The 21398-nt window shown below is 41.8% G+C and overlaps 1 protein-coding gene across 3 annotated transcripts in view; it reads left to right on the forward strand.

The window, feature by feature from the left end:
* The first annotated feature begins 20692 nt into the window (after positions 1-20692).
* cdh8 (cadherin 8) overlaps positions 20693-21398 on the forward strand; it is a 79585-nt gene continuing 78879 nt past the window's right edge. For all 3 annotated transcript variants that reach the window (XM_018752386.1, XM_018752385.1, XM_029256478.1), the window contains exon 1: positions 20693-20934. The gene's annotated coding sequence lies outside the window, so the exon portion shown is untranslated. The remainder of the gene's footprint in view (positions 20935-21398) is intronic.

Genomic DNA, 21398 nt, shown 5'->3' on the forward strand with positions numbered 1-21398 from the left:
CAGAAACAGTGTTGGAGCCCATCACACTGCAGTAATACTATGCTCTCCATGTGAGCACTCACAGGTCACAAAAATTCCTAGGATGCCAACACACCAGGACCGCATTATTGCTAGCATTGCACCAGTGTTGAGAAAACATGTTTCACAATAATTTTTAGTCCTGAATGTATTTTAAAGTTTCACATGGATTTTTCTATAGATGTTAAAAATTACCATCATCATTATCTTTTTATCATCATTATCTTTCTATCTTTAAAAAAAAAAATCTATTTCTGTAACTAGAGCAAATGGTTGCAGCAGTTACCAAGGTGTGGTTTAGCCTCCTGAGGCCCAGAAAGAAAAAGGGGTTTTTGATGTTTTTTCTAGAATTTATAGGAATCCGTCCTAGCCACTCTCCCAAACAAGTGGACATAGAAGACATAGAATGTCCTCTATGAAGTACAATATAACTCTGTCTTATAGCATGCACAGGTTGGGAGACACACTTAAAAAATATATGTCCTTTCCAGTGGAGAAAAATTAATCACTGAGCCTCAAGGAGAATATAACTCACCATGATAGGGTTTGGAGTGGGCTGGGTTTGGCACAGATTTATATCCAAGCCAATAAAAGTGTCATTAATTACTAATCAAAGAACACCATGATGGCCACTAGGACAGATTTTTAGCACTGGCTATCAAAATGTATTAAAACAATCTTTTAAAAGCAATAAATTGGGGGGAAAAAAAAAAAAACACTGCTTTATCATTATGAATAATTTCTTAACAATCTGCACTGCAGTAAGTGCAAACACAAAGAGAGTCAACATTTGTAACAATGGACTATTAGACATTTTCCATAGATCGATGTCCCATGTAGAAGAAACAAATTGCCTAGTATCAGTAGCAAATGAGGCGACGCTAAGTCAGTCATTAGGATTTCTGTACTTTCTGCTCCTTTCAGAAGTGATTTTATTTTCCCTTCTTGGGGGCATAATAAGTTATTTTTGAAGAAAAGTGCTGTTGTGCACCAAACCACTGAATTTCCATGTAATTTCCTGGTATGACACTGATCCAGCTCCTGATACAAAAACAAAGAATCCCAGGCTTGGGAGGTGTGGCCTTGTGACATTCCTACACCGACACCTAAAATGTCCTTGTTCACTACCATGGGAAGCTCTGTATGGGCTGCACAACCTCAGCGTTGATCTGGAACACCGCCGTTTCAATTAGCTTCGTGATCCTATTTAATCGGCCGAAAGGCCACGTCTGCATATTTGTGTGGTGGTCTCCTCTCTATTTGTTGAAAAATAATTATAGTTTAAATGTCGATATGAGATGGGCTATCCACGTGGCTAGCCTTGAACTATTTAGTCAGATAGATTGTGCCTCCCGGAGACAGCAGACACAAATTGTTTCTGTCAATTTACGTTTTCCAAAAAAGCTTATAGCTGCTGCTAAACACAGTCCTTGTGCTTTGAGTGTATATCACAGTACATGAACATTTAAACAGTTATATATTTATACAGGCATTTATTTTATTTGCATTAAGCATGTATTTTTGTTTTTATTTTTTATTTTTAACCCTAACACAGCAGCAGCAACAGCAATGATAATAATAATAATAATAATAATAATAATAATAATAATAATAATAAGAAGAAGAAGAAGAAGAAGAAGAAGAAGAAGAAGGTGTTGTAAAGGAAAGAGGTCTATTTAGCTGTTTATAGTATTTGTGATAACAACTGCTAGTTGCCCATAATAAACTCAAATTCTTATTTTTTTTATGTCCCAAATACAGTAGATGGCACAAGAGTGTTGGAATATAGTACCTGGATTCATATTTAGTGGCACGTAATCCAGTGGTGTGATTCTTCAAAGTATTGCACTGTCTCTTAAATTAAAAAGGACAATTCAATATAGATAAATAATTTTGCATAAAACTGGGCTTTTTCTCTATGTTATTTATGATCTGTGCCACATTTTCACTGAAGAACACATGCATTCTATTGTGGTCAGTTTTTATTAGACAGGTCTGGTTACCAGAATTCCCAAGGATTTTTTGCTAATCTGTTAAAATCATGTTCTGAAAACATCTTTTTTTTCTTGAATGTATGCACTAATTTAGTTTTCCCCCCCCCCCCCCCTGCAGCTCATTGTGTTACAGTACAATGCAGTATAAGAACAATGAAAACTCATTTCATATGGAGATGAATGGTAACTAGTCTGTCTCCGCATCCTCCTCTATAAATTGCTTGTCGCGCTTAATGAAGGCTATTAGGGGGGTGGCTCATCGTGTTCTTGCTTCACCTTCTTTATTTATTGCAAATACCCAACTCCACTTTTAGAACAGCATCAAAAGCTAAAAATAATCCTTATTAACCTTTGTTCTCTTGTGGTGGTTTCCTGTTGTGAAGTTGATTGTTCTGTGGATCTTATGCAGTTTTTTATTGGGACTGATGTGCTCTCAGGACTATTTTAACATTGGAGCTGATAAATTAAACAATAGCCCATTTTATTTGAAGCAATTTTTTTTTTTCCAGTTATAAAGTTATGTTTGCAAGTTGAATTTATCCCCAATGTTTTCAGTGAGACACCCATATGGGGGTCGCTGTTTGTGCTTTAGGCATGTGATGGTGCACCTACCCTTTATGTGGAAAACAGTGTATTGTTTATGGCAATATGTACATCATGACTGTCAAAATGTTTAAGTATAGTGTTTTTGTTGAACTGGGGGTGGGGTGGTGCAGTGGCGCAGTGGGTTGGACCAGGTCCTCCTCTCCAGGGGGTCTGGGGTTTGAGTCCCGCTTGGGGTGCCTTGCGGCGGACTGGCGTCCTGTCCTGGGTGTGTCCCCTCCTCCTCTGGCCTTATGCCCTGTGTTGCCGGGTAGGCTCTGGTTCCCTGTGACCCCTTATGGGACAGGTGGTTCTGAAAGTGTGTGTTTTTGTTGAATTACTGAAAAGCACGCACACTTTATCTGCAGTTAAAACGGCAGCAGGATCACCATGGTGAACTGGCTAAAAGGTAAGTATGGGAACTTAAGTCCTTTAAATACCACCAGTAGAATTACACACACACACTTTCTGACCCGCTTGTCCCATACGGGGTTGTGAGGAACCGGAGCCTAACCCGGCAACACAGGGCATAAGGCCGGAGGGAGAGGGGACACACCCAGGATGGGACGCCAGTCCGTCGCAAGGCACCCCAAGTGGCACTTGAACCCCAGACCCACCGAAGAGCAGGACTCAGTCCAACCCACTGCACCACCACACCTGCTTCTAATAGAATTACCCAGCTGTTCAAATGGGTTAATCAGTTTAGGTAGCAAAACATTATAAGTTGCTTTCTAGAAGAGTCTCTGCTAAAGGTAATAGGTTTGTGTTTAACATTTCTGTTTATTAACTACTGGTTTGGCTCAAACCTATATATAGATATGCTTTTTTTAGTTACAGTTGTAAATGATGCACTGTGTTGTGTAAAATTATTGCGGACGCACACTGTCTTGTATTTCCCCTCTGTGCACAGTCAGTTAGGTCACAGGACGATACTGCTGATCAGACAACAATAAATAAATACAAATTAAAATGATAGGATCCTCAATTTATCAGTTGTTGTGACTGTTCTGTTTAACAACTGTCTGTACTAATGAAAATGAGATATGAGAGAACACATCGAATAAATTTTGCACATGCTTACCTTCGAAAAGCTGCAGACCACTAAAGCTGCAGAGACTGTTGCAAATTAACGGCAAAGCTCCTGCAAGGCTGAATTAGGCAGAAAAACAATTAACCTTTATTTGCTACCAATTATAACATGACTTTTAAAAACATTAAGATGCAAAGCTTGATTGCTTATGCAACAATGCATTGCCATAAATGCTAGTATGTCTGTGTGTGTGTGTATTTCATTCCTTCCACAAATCATTGCATTGTCACCTTACTTTCATTCCCACTATTGCAGCCTTTTACAGGAAGGCTCTGAGGTGTCAGGGTTGCAGAGGTCCAGTGCCTATCACAGAATCACTTAGTGCAAAGCTGGGGCAGGTGCACCTTAGATGAGATCGTCCATCGTAGGGTAATGTCACCTTAGCATCATTCCCAAGAAGACCCTGTAATGTCTGGGATTTCTGTTTTTTTACAGCTGTGTATATTCCTTCCTTCCTTCCTTCCTTTGAGCCGCGTGTACTTGGAGCTCTACAAACAGTGAAATTATACAACGCCAGAGGTAGCGGTCCCCTGTGTCATCATTTACCATTTTTCTCTTAACATTCAGACATAAAAAGAAGATATTAGAGTTTGCTTTCTTGTCTGAAAAACTGATTTTACTTGTTATGTAAGTGACAGAAATTCCATTACTGAGATGATACATACATATTAATGGAGTGTTTGTTCACTCACTTGAAATTATTACACATACACACTAAAAAAATCCTTTTAAGAGGGCTGTCTTTGCATTACTTCAAGAGGAAATCAATAAAAACATTCTATTGGGTTTTTTGTGGCACTGAACCATACGTTTATTCAGGGATCACCACAGAGGGATCGCTTCAGCGAAAACGTTTGCAAAGTGAAACCATCTAACCTTGGAAAGATAATAACTGAACCAACAGATATCCAGGTCGTGCAAAAAAAAAAAAATTAAAGTGCTGATAACAGCCATTAAAATCATGACACCCCTGAGATTGGTTCAGCAAAATATCACAGCATAACTGCAGACGGAACTAAACCAAATATATAAAGTAAATTCAAATCATGAGCAGGAGCTAGAATATCAGGACATGTCCTTGTGACTGATACATTGAAGTTGTGATTATATTGAGTAGCTGACCAAAAGGTTTTACATAAAAGATGAAAAACTTCTTTAATTTTTTTTTCTTTTCTTTTTTCTCTAATTTGTTTGTTTACCAGTTAATATTGTGTGGATAAGGGTGTGCGGTGGTGCAGTGGGTTGGACCGCAGTCCTGCTCTCTGGTAGGTCTGGGGTTCGAGTCCTGCTTGGGGTGCCCTGCGACGGACTGGTGTCCCGTCCTGGGTGTGTCCCCTTCCCCCTCCGGCCTTACGCCCTGTGTTGCCGGGTAGGCTCCGGTTTCCCGTGACCCCGTGAGGGACAAGCGGTTCTGAAGATGTGTGTGTGTGTATTGTGTGGATATTATTTTGGTGCATTTGAGGAATGTTGCTCATGGATCACTGTAGTAACTTTTACACCATAACTCCTCCTCCCCGTCTTTTATGTTTAAAAGATACACTCCGGTGGTGGATCAACGTGAGACCAAACACTTTGTTTCATTTTGGTCCATACTCATTCATTTCAGTCCATAACCAAAACCTGTTGTGCCATTGTATGCTGGATCATCTCCTATTGTTGAGCTACACAAAGTCCAGTGAAATTTTCTTTTTCAATTATATTATTTATGAATTCAGTTAGCAGTTTTCTCCAAGGTACCTTCAATGTTTGGTTTTTACATTAACCTACTTACAGTGGTATACCCCTTTATACAGCAGGGTAATTTTTACTGTATGTTTGAGATGAGTGTCTTGGGTAATATCAAGGGTACTATTTCAGGGGCAACAATCTGAAAGCAAGATGTCTCTAAACACCGTGCCACCTGCTGCCCAAAATTAGCTATGAGCATAACTCATCATGGAGGGTTGTGTTGAACACCCATTTTTCTAGAATCTGTTGTGACCTTGATTAACAGGTTATGACAGAAGGAGGCAAGAGGTGTCACAGTGGTTAGCACTGTTCCGTTGCAATGGAAAGATTCTGGTTTGAACCCATCCTCCTGCTGTAGTACCTGTGATCAAGACACTTACCTTGGACTGACAGTGAAAATGATCCTTTTGTACAAATGGGTAAATCACTGTTAACCTAGCACTGCTTCAGAAAAAACATCAGTTAAATAATACAAAATGTGTTTTATCCCATATTCATATAGCCTGAAATACTTTTAACACAAGAGTATCAGCAATTACCTGCTGTCAGTTGAAGTCACTGGAAGATAGGGAAGCTACCTAAGGGAAATTGCTCTAGCTAAAAAAGGAAGTAACTTATATAAAGGTGCCAAAAATCATCAACAAAAAAGGTGGTCATCTGGTGGCTGAGACAGGCAGCCTCACGAGGAAGCAATCAGGCTAAAATGTACCTCTGGTAATAATGTGGTCATTGATCGATGAAGATCTTTTTGTGTCTCGGATTGATTCCCAGTATTGACCAGAAGAGTTCCTCCAGCAGTTGCCAGTGGGGTCCAACTCAGCAGTTCCACACGAGCATTTGATTCGAAATCTTCCATGTGTGCTTGGAAAGATGCAGCAGCTATTTAAAAAACATGGTACCGGACCCAGGCAACGTGTCGATTGCTTCTCCTTGCAGACTTATTAGTTTAGTGTATATTATTTTGTTTGTGTCACTGTCCTTCCAGGCAGTTTATTCTCTTATTACTTATGACCACCAAACACTTCTGCAAATACATGAAACAATGCGATCAGATGCAATTCTTAGCGTTAGAGGATTAAAGTCGCTATCTTCGCTCTGCCGCGAACAACACCATGACCGCGACTCACCTGGGACTACTCAGAAGACACGAGCTCGGAAACAGGGCCACAGGGCCAGCGTACAGGTGAGAGCAAAATGTCGCGGACTACGACCTCCGATGCCCAGCATTTTCCTGTCCAACGTTCAGTCTCTGGACGATCTCAGAGGACGACTTAAATTCCGAGGAGACTTACAGAACTGCTGTTTTCTGCTTTATGGAGACGTGGCTCACCGCCAGCACGCCGCACCACGCAATCCAGCTCAAGGGCTTCTCAATCTACTGCGCAGATCATACTGGTTCGTTGGGGAAAAAGAGAGAAGGGGGCGTATGCTTTCTTTTTAACGACGCATGGTGTACGAATGTGGAAGTGATTGCACAGAACTGCACTCTGGACCTTGAATACCTTCTGATCAAATGCCGACCGTTCTACCTGCTCAGGGAGTTCTCGGCTGTGCTCATGGCCGCAGTTTACATCCCACCCCAAGGGAACACACACAGCGCTCTGAACGAACTGTACCACATTGTCACTAAGTATGAGAACAAGCACTCAGACGGCCTGTTCATTATTTCTGGGGACTTTAAGCAAGCCGATTTCAGGAATGTGTATCCGAAGTACCATCAGCACATCTCCTGCCCTACCAGAGGCTCAAACACCCTCAACCACTACTACATTTCACATAAAGGTGCATACTGCACCCTGCTGCATCCGCACCTCGGGCAGTCAGATCACATCTCGATCTTGCTGTTCCCGGTCTACAAGCAAAAGTCCTCTCATTCCCTAACCAAAAACTGTGGACTACCGCTGAAATCCGAAATAAGATCCTCGCGCGTACCTGCGCGTTTCAGTCTGGAGACATGGATTCGTACAGAAAGAATAAGTAGGAGCACTGCAAAGCCATCGCCAGCGCGAAACGGGAATACAGCAGGAAGCTAGAATCACAGTTTAACTGCACTCAAGACCCACGTAGGTTTTGGCAGGGGAACCAAACTTTAACAGACTATAAACCACAGACGCCAGACATTGACAGGTGCAGTGCAGTCTCTGCCTGATGAACGGAATGCATTTTATGGTTGCTTCTAGATCACGAACAAAGACCCCCGGTGTGAATTCCTACAGTGCTATATGATAACGCCAGTCTCACCGTCTCTGTAGCACAAGTAAAGAAACCTTTAGCCATGTCAACATCCGCAAAGCTGCTCGTCCGAACGGAATTTCAGGGCTAGTTTTAAAAACATGCAGTGAGCAACTGGCTGCTGTCTTCACAGACATATTTAACACCTCCTTAAAAAGCTCAACTGTACCCACCTGTTTCAAAAACACCACCATTCCCTGTTCCTAAGAAAAACAAAGTGAGCTGCCTTAATGACTATCTCCCAGTGGCTTTGACCCCCATTGCAATGAAATGCTTTGAGAGGTTGGTGCTGGGACACATTAAGGACACCATCCCAGACACTTTGGACCCACTGCAATTTGTCTACCGTCACTGAAGACACCAAATCACACACACTTCACACCACTCTGGCTCACCTAGACAATAAAAACTGCTATGCAAGGTTATTATTTGTGGACTATAGCTCGGCATTCAACACTGTCATCTCAACCAAGCTGATCCACAAACTACTAGGTCTGGGACTGAGTGCCACATTGTGCAACTGGATCCTGGATTTCCTCACCAACAGACTCCAGCGTGTTCGGATTGGCAGAAACACCTCCTCCCCACTGATCCTCAGCACTGGCACTCCACAGGGATGCATCCTGAGCCTGGTGCTATATTCCTTGTTCACACATGACTGTGTGGCCAGGCACAGCTCCAAAACCATCATAAAGTTTGCTGACGATACCACCATTGTGGGTCTGATCACCAACAACAATGAGACGGCCTACAAAGAGGAGGTGAGGCTCCTGGCAGAGTGGTGCCAGGACAACAACCTGTCTCTCAATGTCAGTTAAACTAAAGAGTTGGTGATTGACTTCAGGAAACAGGATATGGCTCATACACCCATTCTACATAGGAAGGGACACTGTAGAGAGGGTATAAACAGCTTCAGATTCCTAGGGGTCACCCTCACTGCGAAACTCACATGGACTGAGCACACAGCATCAATCATCAAAAAGGCCAATCGACATCTCCACTTCATCAGGCGTCTGAAGAAAGCCAGGATGTCCACTACTGTCCTCACCACTTTCTACGGGTATGCTGTGGAGTCCATCCTCACAAGGTGTATTACGTCCTGGTGTGGCAGCTGCTCCATACAGGACAAGAAAGCCCTACGGAGGGTAGTCAAAACAGCTCAGGAAATAATCGGCACACAGCTACCAGCAGTCCAGGACATCTACACCACATGCTGCCTCAGAAAGGGGATAAGCATTATGAAAGATCACAGTCACCCCGCACGGGCACTTTTCTCTTCTCTGCCATCTGCAAAGTGGCTCAGGTCTATTCCAACCTGCACTGCTAGGTACAGGAACAGCTTTTACCCCAGTGCTGTAAGAGTATACAACACTCACCAATGTACCACCTTTAGTAAATACAGTTGGACTGTTCCTTCCAAGCACATTGGTAAATTACACTGTCACTTTAAGCATTCACATTCTCATTCTCACGTTCTGAGTTCTCCGGCTGTCTATTGGCATTACTGTTATTACTGTTACCGTTATTTATCATTATTGCTATTGCATTACTCGCTGTCATTGTCATTGTTTTGTTTTGTGCAGTATTTGTATTGTCTCTGAGAAGCATTCAAGAAGAATTAAATGATACTTGTACATGGTACTTGTACCTATGACAATAAACTTGAAACTTAAACTTAAACTTAAAAAAAAACCTTAAGAGCATATACTACGCTTCACAGTTCATAAATTTGCAAATATGTTATGACATCAAAACAAGAAAGTATAAAAGCTGACCTGCTGACCTACTGTACATTGTTCAAAGCTGTGATAGACTTTGCATATTTAAATTAGCAAAATTTCAGATGTCTTTTCTGGTGTAAATCTCATATTTTAACTTTACTGATAAAAAGATTTGTTTTGCCTAGCTAACGTTCTTTATTTTTTTTATCATTAATATTTTAACGCACAAAGTATTTCATAAACAGGTTGTTTTTGGCTGAATCTTTAATAAAAGGGCATATGATTCATTTTACTTTTTTCAGCATTTTAGTAAAACCCTAAAAAATACAGATTGGTTGTATTTAGTGGCACCAACCTGTTCTGTAAAAGGATGTCTCAGTGCCAGCACGACCAACTCATGTTAATTTACAGCTGATGGAGAGGGCATCCTTAGATGTTACAAACAAACACTGGGGTTTCAAAATAATACAATAGGGTTAATAGGGGTGGCTGTTATGAGTCAGAGTGTTTTTAAGTCTCATATGTAATAACTAGAGGATCACTAGTAAATCTAAGTAGTGGTTAGTTTGGAAAAAAAAAATGTTTCTCAGTTCCATGAGAACTGGTTTGGTTTTCTCATTCATAGTTTATTTCCGTCAGCCTGTAAATGGAAATTAGTATGTTAAAACATTATTGAGGAGTCTGTTGTTCTTCTAATAGCTGAAGCAACATTTGATGCAGTGGTTAGAATCCTAGCTTCGACTGTATTGCCCCTGATCGAGGTACTTTCTCTGGATTGATAAATTAAAAATTACCCTTGGGTAAATCGCTTTAAGTAGCTTAATGTGCAAACCTAACACTGTATGTACGTTTCATTGGAAAAAAAAATGTCAGATGGATAAAATAGAGATCTGAACAAATATGAACCTCACGCCCCCCTCAGCGCAACGTGGATCACCTGAGGTGGATCAGGGGACGGGTGCATAAAAGGGCGGCTCGGAGCACACACAGACATGGAAGTTTGCTTAATTTCTTGCTGCTGGTATGGGCTCATTGCACAGTGGTCCCATTCCACCCGGCCTCTCACTGTTCTCCCGTTTCCTCTCCCATCCTTTTCTTGTCTCCATAGTTTCAACGATCTTCTGCCTGTTTCCCAGATTGTGGCTTTTGATTGTCCTCTTGATTATGTTTGTACATCGGCGACCTGTTGCTTGGGTTTTTTTTTTTTTTTTTTTAAATGGGACATTTGTGATTCTATTGAAGTTATTTGTTTTTAACAGATAGCAAGTGAGTATTCGAGGAGTGCAGAAAAAATAGAAGACATTACATTTAGTAACGTAATTTTAAAATATAATTATACAAAACCCTCATGCAATGCAACTTTCATGGCTGTTGCGTGTTTACATACCTGGCCTTATGGTTCATATAAGGGGATTTTTGACTTGCAACAAAGTCAACAACAGTGAGGTTGTCGGAACAAAATCCTATAGTAAACTGAGGATTCCCTCTATTCCTTAACCCACTTCCTTTATTTTTGATGGCTTTTTATTGATTTAGCAGAAACATTATCCACGGCACCTCACATCTTGATACACTTAACAGTGCTGATATGTTTTAGCTGTGGTCTCTTTTTCAGGTGTAGACCAAATGCCTACCCAGCTGTGGGAAAAATCTGTCTGAGTACGGAACTTGCTCAGTTGGGCTGAGTGATAGCATGTAATATAATGGATAGAGTTGCTTCCTTTGGACTTGCAGGTTTGAATCCCATCTTCTGCTGTAATACCCTGAATGGCTTCACTAAAAATTATCCAGCTGTCTGAATTGGTAACCCAGTGTAGGCACCTTAGCACTGTGAGTCAGTTTGGAGAAAAGTGTCAAATCAGGGTAAATATCTGTGGCAAAACACTTATTTTCTGCCAAAGAAACACACACACACACACACACATTTTCAGAACCGCTTGTCCCATACGGGGTGGCGGGGAACCGGAGCCTACCCGGTGACACAGGGCGTAAGGCCGGAGGGGGAGGGGACATACCCAGGACGGGACGCCAGTCCATCGCAAGGCACCCCAAGCGGGACTCGAACCCCAGACCCACCAGAAAGCAGGACTGTGGTCCAACCCACTGCGCCACTGCACCCTGCCAAAGAAACAATTCTCTGCTATGTTTCCTTTACAAATTTTATTCAGTGCCTGGATACTGGTGTTTGCTACTCTGAAGTGAAGCAGAACATTTACCAGTATAATTTGTGATGACTTCTGGTGCATATCCACCAGAATAAGTAAGAAGCAGTGTGTACACTTTTGTGAGACACCTGCAGGTGTGTTCTAACTGCTTCAGTGAAATTGCTTGTTAAAGATTAAATTTTGATTAAAATCGAATAGCAAACACTTTCATTTGGATGCAGAGCTTGTCTTCCAGCAGCAGGTTTCAGATGTAACCTTCATGTGAACCTCTGAAAGTCACCTACCCTGAAATTATTTTGAGGCATGGGCAGCATTTTAGTTTTATTTCCACTTCACACATTGTGCATATCTGTCTGAGAATGGCATTTTCATATTTGTAATTTGTGAGTCAACCTGGACACAAGCATCTGGAAAGTGGCAGATAGAAAAAACTTGCATTGGAAATGAAAATGTATAAATATAAAAATGAAGAATTACCAAAAAAAGGAGCATTCCAGCCAGGAATGTCACACCTGATGAAAAGAAAATTATTTGAAATCTGTTAAGCGCTTGTTTTTGTTACACGGATGGCGTTTCGTTCTTTCTGACCACTGCTGTGAGTGTTTTGTAAGTGATAAAAACAAAGTGTTCAAGTTTTTCCACTCAAAACTGTCGCAGTGGGGGCTCATAACCAGCACCATTCGTTAGCTTTGACGTGTCCTCCATTCAGGTTCTGCAGCAGAGGGACAGCGGATTTGATGCCCGCTTTCTCTCTCCCTTGACAGCAATTGTGCAGATTTCTTCAGGCCTGGCAGAATCCTGTTTGGGAACGAAGCCCTCTGATCCAAAATTTCATCTTGACAATGGTCTGTAGTGAACACTACAGGGGGTGCCAGCAGTTGAGAGTCACTGAATCGATCTACTTTTTCTTTCGTGGTTCAGCCCAATAAAATAGATGTTCAATTTGTATTTTTGCTTTTCTTGGAAGCAAAAGTCAAATTTTGATCTGAAAGTTTACAACAGTTGTGTCTGAAGGTCACGTTTCAGTTTTGTCCCAGTTTTTGAATTTGATCGTCAAGACTCTGCTCCTAAAACTGTGTCGAATGGTATAGCCAGGAAGTCAAAAATCTGCTGACACACAACTGTGACTCCATGGAGTGTTTCATGTCTGTTGTAAAGACAGGGAAGTGACACCATTTTCTGAGAACAAATATAGTCTACCCCAGTCCAGTATCCAAGTAGACGTGGGGCAGAGACAGCTACAGGACAGGACAAAGGCCAGAGACAGCAGGATTTCAGCCAAAAAAAGGGGTCTTATTATGAACCAAAAGCAACCAAAACTAACCCTTCTTGGCAAAAGGCAATATGAAAACCAAGATCAAACTCTTCTTCACTAGGCCATACCCTTTACCTTTTCCCAAAATCCACACCTCATCCTCAGGTTAGCTGCCATTATAATCTCGACACTTAGTCCTTTAGAGCTGGCAGTTGACCATCATAATTCAATTAAGTTAAAGTTCAAGGTCTAGGTGCAAGTACTGTGTACAAGTACCATGAAATTCTTGTTTGAGTGCTTTTCCACAGACTATGAACAAAAAAACTATAGATAATACTGCACAAAACAATAACAAATAATATTAATAAGAGTAACAATAAATAACAATAGACAGCCAGAGTACTTAAAGCTGAGAATACTTAAAGTTACAGTGTAAGTAATGTGCTGATGTTCTTGGAGGGAACAGTCCAACTGTAGTTACAAAAGGTGGTACATTGGTGGGTGTTGTTTGCTCCTGTACCTAGCAGTGCGGGTTGGAATAGACCTGAGCCACTTTCCAGATGGCAGAAAAGAGAAAAGTTCCCATGCGGGGTGACCTTGATCTTTAATGATGCGCATTGGCCTTCTGAGGCAGCATGTGGTGTAGATGTCCTGGACTGCTGGTAGCTGTGTGCCGATTATTTCCTGAGCTGTTTTGACTACCCTCTGTAGAGCTTTCTTGTCCTGTATGGGGCAGCTGCCACACCAGGATGTAATACACCCTGTGAGGATGGACTCCACAGCACACCTGTAGAAAATGATGAGGACTGTAGTGGACATCCTGGCTTTCTTCAGACGCCTGAGGAAGTGGAGATGTCGATTGGCCTTTTTGATGATTGATGCTGTGTGCTCAGTCCATGTGAGTTCTGCAGTGAGGGTGACCCCTAGGAATCTGAAGCTGTTTATACCCTCTCTACAGTGTCCCTTCCTATGTAGAATGGGTGCATGAGCTGTATCCTGTTTCCTGAAGTCAATCACCAGCTCCTTAGTTTTACTGACATTAAGAGACAGGTTGTTGTCCTGACACCACTCTGTCAGGAGCCTCACTTTCTCTCTGTAGGCCGTCTCATCATTGTTGGTGATCAGACCCACAATGGTGGTATCGTCAGCAAACTTTATGATGGTGTTGGAGCTGTGCCTGGCCACACAGACATGTGTGAACAAGGAATATAGCACCAGGCTCAGGATGCATCCATGTAGAGTCCCAGTGTTGAGGATCAGTGGGGAGGAGGTATTTCTGCCAATCCGCACATGCTGGGGTCTGTTGGTGAGGAAATCCAGGATCCAGTTATAGAATAATTAGGCCTGAAGCAGGTCCCTCCTGATGCCCACACCTTCTGCCCTTGACTGGACTGTCCACCAGCTCACAATACATGGATGGATGAATAGATCGTTATGTACTATTATTTATTATTATTTATCACAACTGTTTGTGGTTGTGGGATTATTACTCTGTATTTACTTGTCAGTTTTCTCCAAGATAACCTGCAATGTGAGGTTTATACTCTAATCTACTTGCACTGATTTAACCAGCAGGGTAATTTTTACTGTATAACTTCAGGGTGAGTACTTCTATCAAAGGTACAACAACTAAAGCCTTTTGAACCTGTTTGTCTAAACTGGAAGAAAATGTCTCCACCTACCATGCCACCTGCTGCTTCACCTGCTACAGCAGACTAATTAACTATGGATGCACAGGGCAAGGCTGTATTTAAATATTTTTATTGTGGTCACCTGGAGAACATCCAATGACTAATAGACACCAATCAACGAAAATTCAGTTTAACCATCTTACAATATATTACGATACCCCCAGAGGTATAGACCGAGATGTATGGCACAGTAAATTATTGTTTTATTGTTAAAACTCTTATTCTCTTCATGACTGTTACTACCATGCATCCTTCACTATGCTAAATTAGTAAAATGAACTTTTAAAAAGTCTGCATGCAAAAGAATTTGTAACTATCATCACAAATTATGATCAGTGGGAAGAGTACAGCAACTTTTTCAAAAGTGAGAATAAAAATACGAAGTAGAACTCATTCTTTGTTCAGTTATATACAAATGAGGCAAGTGCCTTCATTAAGCATATTACTGCAGGATCTAAGGTTCAAAGGCAGGATTTTCTGAGTGCACAATGGCATCTCTAACCACTACAACACCTGTAGGCCTTAGACTAGTATGACATGAAGTTAGTGTTAAAGTTTGTTCCTACTCTTACTATCATGGCTATATGGTACAACACAGCATTACCGCAGTTCCTGAGTGGCTACACTCTCAACTTTGATCTTCAAACAAACACTGCAGCTTCTTTCTGAAACAGCTCTCACATGCTCATTAAAGATAGCTTTTTCCCCCCGTTCCATGCGTACCAGAACCGGTCCTTTTGTTTCCAGCGTTTCAGCCCTTAACAAGCATAAAGCTGCAGGAGTCGAAGCAGAGAGAGCCTATAAATGAGTAATTGATTAAACTTTTAAGTAAAGCAATGCAATTTAATTAAACAGGGGTATAATTTGTCCCACACATTGCTTTTTTTTTTCTGCCACAGATCATATGAATATATGCTGAAAGATTTCAGTCATCTGATGTGGTGTGAGTAAAATTGGCTTTGTGTATACTCTGCAGTAATCACTGCTTGGATTTCTGTGTTAATAATTAAAACATTATTGTCGAAAAAATGTTCATTAGCAATTCATTTTATTAGGTCATAAGAACAGGACATAATAACCTATTCATAAATATGTATTTCAGAGACTGAGTGGTGTATTGAAAATGCAAAATAGGTATAATTCAGTAACAACCAGCCTGCACCACTCATACTTCATGAATAATAATTTTTCCTATAAAAGTTTCAATGCCAGAAGATATTGTGGGATACCCCCTAAACTATGGAAGGTTGTACATCAGGTGTATGTACATATTCTCTTCTCATACAAGGATATCTACTTCCCTCACCAATATGTCCTTGAAAGGATACTGGCAGTAGGTACCTACATGTACAGGGAGTTATCTCTACCTCAAGCACATCCTAGAATGTTACCACCTAGCACAGATCTCAGCCATTAACTATTCGTTTTTATTCATTTAGCACACAGTTTTTTAGCAGCCTGTGGAACAGACAAAAAATATAATAGAGATTATTGTAACAGATGATGTGATGCAAGTTTATGGAGCAGAGAGAAGAGTGAGAGACAAGTGGATCTGAAAGAGATGCTTTTTGAGACCCTTCTTCAATGTTGAAAGGGATTTGGCAGCTCTGAGGGAAAGAGGGAGCTCATTCCACCACATTAGGGCCAAAATTGAGAAAGTATGGATTTCTGACTTTGGACCCCTTCTGAGTGGCACTACCAAACTGTTAATCATAACTTCTCTATTAATTTGTCCTAAAACAGAAGGATGGCTAATAACAGCAAGTGGTGGCCACCACCAAGGAGCGGCACACCAAATAGAACTGGTATCTACATGTATGCCATCCTTGCTATTAAAAAATGCAAACATGTTTTTCACATACAGGACCTTAACTGAGAATTTTGAAACAGGAATGAAATAAAATTCAATATCTACAAACAGAGGGTTTTGGAAAGCTGTGCACAGCCAAATAGATTTTTTGCACTTATTATCTCATAGTAATACACACACACACACACACACACACACATTTTCAGAACTGCTTGTCCCATACGGGGTCACGGGGAACCAGAGCCAACCCGGTAACACAGGGCGTAAGGCCGGAGGGGGAGGGGACACACCCAGTACGGGATGCCAGTCCGTCGCAAGGCACCCCAAGCAGGACTCAAACCCCAGACCCACTGGAGAGCAGGACTGTGGTCCAACCCACTGCGCCACCGCACCTCCTATCATAGTAATATCCCTTCTTTATTTAAATAATACCTCTCAAAGGTTTGGCTGAGTCAAATTAAAGCCAGGCAATATTTTCAGAATATCATTAAAAATTAACAGCTACTAATTTAATACTCTGTAGGTAAGAACAATTGAATTTCTATATTGATTAGTGACCGTGCCACATCTTTGCGCAGATAAAAATATTGGGCGCATGCATTTTGAATGAGAGCAGGTCAGTTGTGTTTAAACATGCTTTGATGTGTCAGCCTTTAAAATACCTGTCTGTGCCTTTATTTGAACTGGAATAGACCATGCAACACTTTACCTGTAAGTCGCGTTGTTCAATGTTGCCGGCTGTGTTTTTTGCCACATTTCATCACAAACAGCAGGAGTGAAGGACAAAGGAGCTCAGATTGCTCCAATTCCAGGAAACAGAGTCAAGCGGTCAAGACACATCCGCTCACACAGCTAACAGCCAGTGAGATGATTTACTGAGATATTTTAAATTGCACCTGAAACTTGACGATTCAGATTCCTGTCAGAAATCTTTAACTTTGTTGTTCATAATCGTCATTGTACGGGAGACGGAGAGCCCAGCATGGCCAGTCCTTTCATGTGCAGCCTGTTGAGCGAGAGCCGTTCTCACGGTCTCTGAAGTGGGAAAATAAGATTAGATTGCTGGGGATGGAGAACGTGGGCAGCGTTTAAACACTTTCGCTTGTCGGCGCCCTTGGCAATGACGGAGACCTTTTTTACATGGGGCACAAGTGCTCGCATCAACTTTTATTACCATGGCGGCAATGGCTGGGTCCTCATTTAGCTGTGAATCCTGGACCAGCAGAAAGAGAAAATATGTAATTGGTCTGGCTGCTGCTTTCCAAGGACACACATATAGAGCCTTTTTCTTAATTAGGATTTATTGTTCATTCATTTCAATAATAACCTAAATTCATTGCATTTATGGGCCTCCTTTCAAAGTCAGGTTTGTATGGTGAGTAACTGAATCACCTACATACACATCAGGATAGTTTTTACTGTACTAATTGAGGGTTAGTACCTTCATTAACAGTATCACAGCAAGGTGGGGATTTGAACTAAGGACCTTTACATTGCAAAGCAGTCACTCAAACCATTATATTATCTGCTGTCTCATGGAAACACAACCTTCTCTGAGGGTCTTTATATAGAGGGTATATTTTAGATATTGTGACCCAAATTAATGCTTAACTGTTATTCATACAGAAACTTGTCACAAGAAACAAAAGCTGATTGGTGGTCATTACCGACTTCCTTCAAAAGCATGACCCTTTTGTTTTTTTCATCAATTTCTCAAAATTATTGATTCAAACGACATTGTAGTTAACAAATGCAGTTATGGAAAGTTCACACCTACTTAATGGCTTTTTGAAGAGTAATTATAGTCATTGTTTATGTGAAGTAAGGCCAACACAGGAAAAAAAGAGCAGCATGGCATTAAAATGGTAAAATTTACTGGTGTTAAAAAAATTACTGTAATTATGGAAAGGGGAAAATGAACTATGTTATTAGCTGAGCTAAATAAATAGAAGTTAACATTTTCTTCAGTTTCACCAGCTTGGTTTCATATTTGTGCTGCAGGTCACTGGGAAATTACACTTTTTCAGCAGAGAGGTGCATTGATTTGTAACAGACTGATTCTGATTTTACTCTGTGAAAGAAGTCAATTACAGTGTAATTAAAGCAGGTGAAGATCATAGAGAATATTGGTGGTCTTCATAGCTCGGGTTGACGGTTGAGGTGTTCGGTTGATTGAAGGTGATCTACAAAATCATCTGTAATAACTGCAACAAATACTACGTCGGCCAAACCGGAAAAAAAATTATCAACTCGGCTCCATGAACACAAGCTGGCCACCAGGAGGCATGACCCATTGTCCATGATATCCGTACACCAGGATCAAGAAGGACATACATTCAATATGGACAATGCAGAAATCTTATCCCAGGCAGATACAAAACATTCAAGGGAGTTCCTTGAGGCCTGGTAATCTACAGTCAGTTCCATAAACAAACATATTGATCTGGACCCCATCTACGAGCCAATACAATGCAAGGACCAACAAGGGCCTAACCGGTATGAAACTGGTTCCGGTTTGAGACCAGCAACCGACCAATCAGAAATCAGAAGAACTGCTCATGCTCAAGGTCACATGAAACCAACCAATCATGTCCAAGCTTCAGGCAATCCCACCCATCAAACTACATATAAAGGAGGAAGCATCCAACACAAATCACACAACTTGCGCACTGATGATGTCACCTTGACTGGTGTTGAAACATTTGCAACCTAAATGCCAAGCTCGGCGAACAACTGAACACCTCAATTTAAGCAGTGTCTGGACTCAGGTGCAATTCAGTCCAGTACTGTGGCATCGCCAAAGTTGAAATTATAATAACAGCACCCATTATCAAGCCACTTACAAACATAACCATATTAAGGCAGTCGTGCGCTTTCCTTTTTTGTAGGCATTCAACACGCAGAACAAGATGTTATGACCCATGCGTATATTACAATGGCTGTACACAAGGACCCAGCCCAACAGTGAAGCCACAGAGAAAAAACATCAGGCATTGCCCTCATACATCTCCATGACTCCAGACCAAGTGGCTTAATTTCCTCCCCCAACCACCACATCAACCACACGGTGCCAATATGGGTTTTTCATTAACGTTGTCAAGTGGGCACCTCCTTTTGCCGTTGTTTGGTTAAATTAGGCCCACAACACCTCAGGAAGATTCAACAGTGCAGTCTGGCATCCCAGACCCCCCCCTTCACACACATGTTAGATGCCCTTCATCCTCAACAAATACTGCAACTCCACAAACTCAACTATCCCAATTAAACAATACCACACTTTCAGACATACCATGAAATGCTGCGAATACACCAACTCCACAAACTATTACGAATAAATAACAAAGCATCATTATGCTTTTTTTGCTGGATGTCTTGTCTTTTTTATCATGGAAAGCTAGCCTGTGTATAAAGTATCCTCCTGACTGGGCCACTTGCAAGTCTATTGAGTGTGAACATCCTCCTTGACTAATGAAGTCTTCTGCCCCCAAGGCCCTGCTGACCATGACTGGAGTCCTTTCATCAGGTGTGACATGTTCCAGTGAGCTTCCCGCTAGAGGGCGCCACTTCCACCAAAGCCCTATATCTGTACTTCCACATTCAAATTTCCACTGTTCCTACAACAGCTTTGGCCCTATTCCCTCTTCAAACAGCAGTTTATTGTGTAATTCATAACTTCATATGAAGAGAGAGGGAAAACCTCAGCACAGTCACTTGTCAGAATTTGTTATCTGAAGGAAGATTGTCCGCACAGCTTGTATTTATGTATTTAATTTTTTTATACATAAACTGTTGGGATATTGCGACTTTATTAACGAGCAGGCAGTGCTTTCTACCATGAATTAGGATATGTGGACTCATGATGTGATCACTGAATCCCTCACTGAAGGGAGATTATTATTATTATTATTATTATTATTATTATTATTATTATTATTATTATTATTCCATACATGATAAATAAGATTACCGGTGTTGGTGTGGGTTCTACGCGTTTAAAGAAAGCACAAGCGGTTCGAAATAAATCGGCGCAACACCTGGAACAATGTCGACATCCTGGGAAAAAAACGTAACGTTGATGAAAAATAAAAAAAAAAATCGAGCGAATGCCGGTACTCAGCTTGGATGTGGGACAATACAGAATGCAGGTATTTCTTTCCATGGCATTTCTGAGAAAAAAAAATCCGACAGATCCGAAAATGGTCAAAGGGTTGAAAATACGGCCATAAAAGTTGTGCCCCCAGCCCCCCCGGTGGGTGTGTATTTCAGTGGGAGACCTGCCCCCTGGCCAGCCCAGTGGGACACGCTCCGGCTGCGGGGACTCGCTCCACCACCGTCCCCCTCCGCACTCGCACAACCTGCACCCAGTATCCCCCTCTCTCTCTCTCTTTCACACACACACGCTCGCTGCCCCACCGCTCAGATTCCAGCGCGTCTCCAAACTCCTTCCTTCCTGTCGGCGCGTTTCTTCCTTTCCATCCAGCTTTTTTCTCCTTTTCTTCTTGTTGCCCAAGTTGCCTTTCCGAGGACGTGCGGCCCCGTGCACCTGCTTCCTAGCGGGTTTGACATGGTTCACACACCTGAATCGCGCAGGGTGAGTCCGGAAGACGAGCACGAGCATTTGCGACTACACCGACATCGACATTAACAGGTGAGCGGGGAAGTGGGGTCGCGCGAGTCTCTAAACTCACATCACTCCCATAATCGTCTTATTATCAACATTAATGCATTTATCTGATTTATCGATTTTTGCTCAGTTTCCACTGTTCGGTGCGGCTCTGCGGAGGTGGACTCATGGATGACTACTGATGATGACCATGATAAGTGACAGCTCAATTCTGTCACAACTGGGCAGAAAGTGCATTCTGCTGGCTCCCGCACAGGACAGAGAGCGTGATGTCGAAATATAATATGTTCATAACTGTGTGCGTTGTGTTATACCAGGGGTCATGAGGAGCGGGAGCGAGTGTTCGGTCGGTTGATGTGTTTTGGTTTTCCTGGGGGAGCATCCACCCTTATGCTTGGTTTTTCACTCGCTCGTTAGAGAACCATGGAGGCGCGCGGATGCGCGCGCTTTCTTCGAGGAGCTGTCTAGTCGCGCGGCGGTGCTGAAAC

Source organism: Scleropages formosus, chromosome 11 (assembly GCF_900964775.1).
Source record: "Scleropages formosus chromosome 11, fSclFor1.1, whole genome shotgun sequence".
NCBI lineage: Eukaryota > Metazoa > Chordata > Actinopteri > Osteoglossiformes > Osteoglossidae > Scleropages > Scleropages formosus.